Source organism: Dromiciops gliroides, chromosome X, assembly GCF_019393635.1.
Source record: "Dromiciops gliroides isolate mDroGli1 chromosome X, mDroGli1.pri, whole genome shotgun sequence".
Classification (NCBI taxonomy): Eukaryota; Metazoa; Chordata; class Mammalia; order Microbiotheria; family Microbiotheriidae; genus Dromiciops; species Dromiciops gliroides.
In genome coordinates this window covers 42726040-42732889 of record NC_057867.1, presented here as the reverse complement: position 1 = coordinate 42732889, position 6850 = coordinate 42726040, and positions in this window count along the sequence as shown.

Genomic DNA, 6850 nt, shown 5'->3' with positions numbered 1-6850 from the left:
TTAAAAGAAGAAGGTTAGTGTCCCTTGGGAATAGCTAATGTCGGTTTGACCTAGAATGAGTAAGCATACAGACATGGACACATTTCCTGTGGTCAGGCAACATTTTTATTTTACATTTTTTCTAATGTGCGCATTTATTCATTTAATTGTTATTGTACTTCTAGTGGGTCTTTTCCTTGGCATATGGGCAGGAGGCCAGGATTATGCAGTTGGAGGAATTCAGAATGCTGTGACTCAGGGAGGAGGTTATCCAGGGCCTGGAATGCCAACTAATTAAATACCTGGAGAAAAATAGTTTTCCCTGGCTGAGTTCCCACAAATGTGGCATATTAAGAAAATACTAGCTAAGTGGTTCAGCCTAGTGGGTAGTTGAAGGTCAGAGGTTCAAAGAATCTATAGCAGAGTGAAAGGAGATGGATGATGGTGAGGAACCCAATGTAGAGGCCAGTATGACTAGCCTGACAGGAAGACAGGCAGTAATGATTAACCACAGAACAAGAAAGTGACAGATCAGACAGTTGTTGATTAACAAGCTTATAGTTTATGCTTGGAGAGGCCAGTTATAAGTTGGAAATAATATGAGGATTAATATCTAGGCCAAAACCTTAGCTTCTTTTAACAATGCAATTGTAGGTTAAAAGGTCACACAAAATATAATGATACTCTCTATAGGTTTGTTGTTACCATTCATTTTTATCTGACTCTTCATGACCTGTTTGGGATTTTCTTGGCAAAGATACTGGAGTGGTTTACCACTTCCTTTTCCAGCTCATTTTACATATGAGGAAACTGAGGAAAGCAGGATTAAGTGACTTGACCAGGGTCACACATCTAGTATAGTCTTCCTAACTCCAGGCCTAGCACACTGTCCACTGGAGCGTCACCTAACTGTAGTTCTCTAAGTTAAACCATGCAAATCGGAAGAGAGAACTTCCTTCAGTGCTAAGACTAGTATGCATCTGAATCAAAAATAAGCTCTTACAGTTCAACTAAATTAGGAATGAAATTTTGGATTCAATAAATCTGGAAAGAAAATGACCTCCCACAAAATCTTAATTTTGTATATTTTAAGTGTTACATAACTATAATAATAATAGAAAATAGATAATAGATGAAAGTGTGCTGGTAGACTGATTTTAAAATGAAGATACTAATATTAGAACGATTATTTCAGCTCTGGGTATAAATATGAGTGAATTAAGACACTAAAACAAGAGTCCCCAGCTTTCTATTAATAAAGAGTTCTGAGTGTATAGCCTGCCTCTGAACTCAATTGTACAATGATCTAGGAGCATGGCATTGATGAAGCCAGCTCCATACTGGTGAGTTAACTTCACACTGAGAAAAAAAAAAAAACTCTCTTCCATGAAGACAAATTGTAGTATCCCTGGACAGCTGTTTTACAAGGAAAATTTGTGTTGCCACAGAGAGGCTGAGCTAGAAAACAAAGATGGCTTGCTTACTCTCACAATTAACAAAGTAGCTCAACTCATGTAGCCTACTCACATCATTTCATCCACAAAGGACATCACATTGAAGAGAATTGTGGGTAACTTTCAGTCCTTGAGCAATTATTTCACCTGACCCAGCCCCCTTTTATCCACCTATTTTTGATGCCATTTTTCATAAAGCCTCTTATCCTTTGGTTCGAAAAGTGGTGGGCCACTGGATTATCACTACTTATCTTTGTTAGTCTTCTGTTCTGTAAAATGGAAAAGTTATGGTGGGGGCAGCTAGGCGGCGCAGTGGATAGAGCACCGGCCCTGGATTCAGGAGGACTTGAGTTCAAATCCGTCCTCAGACACTTGACACTTACTAGCTGTGTGACCCTGGGCAAGTCACTTAACCCCAGTTGCCTCACAAAACAAAAGTTACGGTGAACTTCCAAAGTTATGCAAGAAGATATTGAATAGAAGCACAGTCAAGATGGCAAAGTAGGAGTGGCATTACAGCTGAACTCCCCCAAAATTCCCTCTGAGCAAGTTTAAAATAACATGTCAAAACGAATTCCTGAGTTGCATAGCCAACAGAAGGTGAGGGTGAGACATTTTTTCAGCCCAAACCACTTAGGAGGCTGAAAAGAGAGGTCTTCCCAATTTCCCTAATGAATATTGATCCAAAAATTCTAAATAAAATATTAACAAAGAGATTACACCAAATTATGACAAGGATAGTACACTATGACCAGGTAGGATTTAGACAAAGAATGCAGGGTTGATTCAATATTAGGAAAACTATCAATATAATTGACCACATTAATAAAAAACTAACTGAAATCGTATGATTATCTCCATAGTTGCAGTGAAAGCTTTTAACGAAGTACAGCCATCCATTCCTGCTAAAAATATTAGAAAGCATAGGAATAAATTGACCTTCCCTTAATATGATAAGCACTATCTAGCTAAAACCATCAGCAAGCATTAGATGTAATGGGGATGGGGGCAGCTAGGTGGCGCAGTGGATAAAGTACCAGCCCTGGATTCAGGAGGACCTGAGTTCAAATGTGGCCTCAGACACTTGACACTTACTAGCTGTGTGACCCTGGGCAAGTCACTTAACCCTCATTGCCCTGTCCAAAGGAAAAAAAAAGAAAAAGAAGAATGAGAACAAAAAAAAAGGAAAAACCTCAAAAAAGAAAAGAAAAGAAAAGAAAAAAGATGTAATGGGGATAAGTTAGAAACATTCCCAGTAAGATCAGGGGTGAAACAGGGATGTCCATTATCACCACTTTTATTCAATATTGTACTAGAAATTTTAGCTTTAGCAATAAAAGAAGGAAAAGAAATTGAAGAAATTAGAATAGGCAAGGAGGAAACAAAACTATCACCCTATGCAAATGATATGATGGTATACTTAGAAAATGCTAAAGAATCAACTAAGGGGGTAGCTAGGGGTGCAATGGATAAAGCACTGACCCTGGATTCAGGAGAAACTGAGTTCAAATCCAACCTCAGGCACTTGACACTTACTAGCTGTTTAACCCTGGGCAAGTCACTTAACCCTCATTGCCCCACTAAAAAAACAATGGATAGGAGCTCACAAAAAATTGTACAATTTAAATTACATGAAATTGAAAACTTTCAAATTGATAAACAATAATCACTCAAAAATAATAATAATAATAATAATGATGATAATAAACTAAAAACCTACTCGAAACAACTTTAGAAAAATTGGAGGATATAAATAGACCCACACAAATCATCAACATTTCTGTACATGACCAACAAAGCCCAGCAGCAATAGACAAAAAGAGAAATTCCATTTAAAATAACTGTAGATAATATAAACTATTTGGGAGTCTACCTGCCAAGGCAAACCCAGAGGACTATATGAACATAATAAGAAAGCACTGTTCACACAAATAAAGTCAGATTTAAAAAAAATGGAAAAATATCAACTGATCATGCATAGGCCAAGGTAATATAATAAAAATGATAATTCTACCTAAATTAATTTACTTAGTGCCATACCAATTGAACTACAAAAATTATTTTATAGAGCCAGAAAAAATAACAAAATTCATCTGGGAGAACAAAAGGTCAAGAATATCAAAAGAATGAAAAAAAATATTGCAAAGGAAGGTGGCCTAGCTATGCCAGATCTAAAACTATTGTGGAGTAGCAACCATCAAAACTATTTGGTATTGGCTAAGAAATAGAGTAGTATATCAGTGAAATAGGTTAGGCACACAAAACACAAAAGTAAATGAATATAGCAATCTAATGTTTGATATGCCCCAAGATTCCAGCTTCTGGTATAAGAACTCACCATTTGCCAAAAACTACTGGAAAAACTAGAAAATAGTATGGTAGAAACTAGGCATAGACTAACAGCTTATGCCATATACCAAAATAAGGTCAAAACAGGTACATGATTTAGACATAAAGAGTGATACCAAAGGCAAACTAGAAGGGGAAGGAAAAATTTACCTGTCAGATATATAGAGAGGGGAAGAATTTATAACAAAAGGTGAGACAGAGAGCATTATGAAATGCAAAATGGATCATTTTATTGCATTATTTTTAAAAATAATAAAATTTTTATTTAAAGTTAGAGTTACAAATTTTTATCCCCGTTCTCTCCCTCCCCTTCCTTTCCCCTGAGTTGGTAAACAATCAAATATAGATTATCCAGATTAAAATTTTTACATAAAACCCATTCTACCAAGATTAGAAGGAAAGTAGAAAGCTGGAAAATAATTTTTGTAGCCAGTGTTTCTAATAAAGGTGTCATTTCTCAAATATATAGAGAACTGAATCAAATGTATAAGAATCCAAGCCATTCCCCATTTGAGAAATGGTCAAAAGATATGAACAGGCAGTTTTCAGATGAAGAAATCAAAGCTATCTATTGCCATATGAAAAAATGCTCTAAATCACTATTGATTAGAGAAATGCAAATTAAAGATACTCTGAGGTACCACCTCATACCTATCACATTGGCTAATATTACAAAAAAGTAAAATGATAAATGTTGGAAAACATGTGGGAAAATGGGAATACTAATGCATTCTTGGTAGAGTTGTGAACTGATCCAATCATTCTGGAGAGCAATCTGGAACCATGCCTAAAAGGCTATACAACTGTGCATACCCTTTGACTCAGCAATATCACTATTAGGTCTATATCCCAAAGAGATCATAAAAAAGGGAAAAGGACCTACATGTACAAAAATATTTATAGCAGATCTTTTTATGGTAGCAAATAATGGGAAATTGAGGGAATGTCTATCAAGTGGGGAATGGATTATGCTAAGTTGAGGTATATGAATATAATAGAATACACTTGTCCTGTAAGAAATGATGAGCAGGCAGATTTCAGGAAAAAAATTAAGATTTACATGAACTGATGCTGGGTGAACAGAACTAAGAGAACATTGTACATAGTAACAGCAAAATTGTATGATGATGAGCTGTAATAGACTCAGCTCATCCTAGCAATACAATGATCCAAGACAATTCCCCAAGACTCAAAATGGAAAATGCTCTCCATGACCAGAGAAAGAACTGTGGAGTCTGAATACAGATCAAGACATACTTTTTTCAGTTTTTTGTTTGTTTTCATTTTCATTTGATTTTCCCTTTTGTTCTGATTCTTCTCTCAAAACATGACTGATGTGGAAATAGGTTTGACATGATCGTACATATATAAACTATATCACATTGCTTTCTCTCTTTGAGTGGGGGGAAAGAAGAGGGGAGGGAGAAAAATTTAGAACTCAATCTTACAGAAAGAAGCTATTCAAATATCATAAAGCCATCACCAGGATCATACAAGGTTTAGCAGCTCTCATGGGAAAGGAATGGAGGGCTTGGAATATGATATTATGAAAAGCAACCAAAAGTCACCTACCCAGGAAAACTGAGTATAATATTTCAGGGGGAAATTAGGTATTTAATGAAATAGAAGAGTTCTAAGCGCGTGCGTGCGTGTGCGTGTGTGTGTGTGTGTGTGTGTGTGTGTGTGTGTGTGTGTACTAAATGGCACAGCATCCAAACTGTTAACAGAAAAGTTAAATGAATTATGGGAAGAAATAGTAAAACCCTACTGGTGGGAGACCTCAATTTACCACTCTCAGAGCTAGATAAATTAACCATAAAATAAATTTTAAAATTTAAGCATATGAATAGAATTTATAAAAGTGTATACATACACACACACACACACACACACACACATACACACACACACACAAGACCTCTGGAAATAACTAAATGGGAATACAAAGAATTATACCTTTTTTTTTTTCAGATGCACATGGTTACCTTCATAAAAATTGACCATGTATTATGGCATAAAAACCTTAAAAGCAAATGCAGAAAAGCAGAAATATTAAATTCACCCTTTTGGGACTCAATTAAATAAAAATTACATTCAGTAAAGGGCCTTGGAAGTGGAGATTAAAAATTAAGTGGAAACTAAGTAATCTAATCTTAAAGAATGAATAAATCAAAATATAAATTATAGAAAACAAGCCATAATTTCATGAAAGATAATGGCAACAGTGAGACAACACAGTAATGTCTGTGGGATGCAGCCAAAGTAGTACTTAGTGAAAAATTAATCTCTTGAAGTACTTACATTAACAAAAGGTAAAAGGATTTGATGATTGAATTGGATTTGCAACTTAAAAAAAACTCTAAAAAGAACAAATTTAGACTCCCCAATCAAACAACAAAATAGAAATCCTGAAAATCAAAGGAGAGATGAATAAAATTGAAAGTTTAAAAAATTACAAATAAGTAAAAAACAAACTAATAGATAAAACTGGGCTTTGGTTTTATCAAAAATAAAATAGGTAAAACTTTAGTAATTTTGATTTTTTAATTAAAAAAATCAATTTACCAATATCAACAATGAAAAGGGTGAATATATAATTAATAAATATAAAATTAAAGGAGTTAGTAGGTGTTATTTTGCCTAATTAAATGGCAATAAACCTGATAATCTAAGGGAAGTAGATAAATATTTATAAAATATTAATTGTCCAGATTGATAGAATAGAATATAGAATACTTTAAAAAAATCTATCTTGGGGCAGCTAGATGGCTCAGTGGATAGAGCACCGGCCCTGGAGTCAGGAGTACCTGAGTTCAAATCCGGCCTCAGACACTTAACACTTACTAGCTGTGTGACCCTGGGCAAGTCACTTAACCCCAATTGCCTCACTGAAAAAAAAAAAATCTATCTTACGAAAAAACCGAACAAGCCATAAATGAGCTCCCTAAGAAAAATCCCCAGGACCAGATGGTTTTGCAAGTGAATTCTACCAAATATTTAAAGAACAATTAATTCCAATATAATATAAATTATATTTAAAATGGGTAAAGAAGGAGTCCTGTGAAATT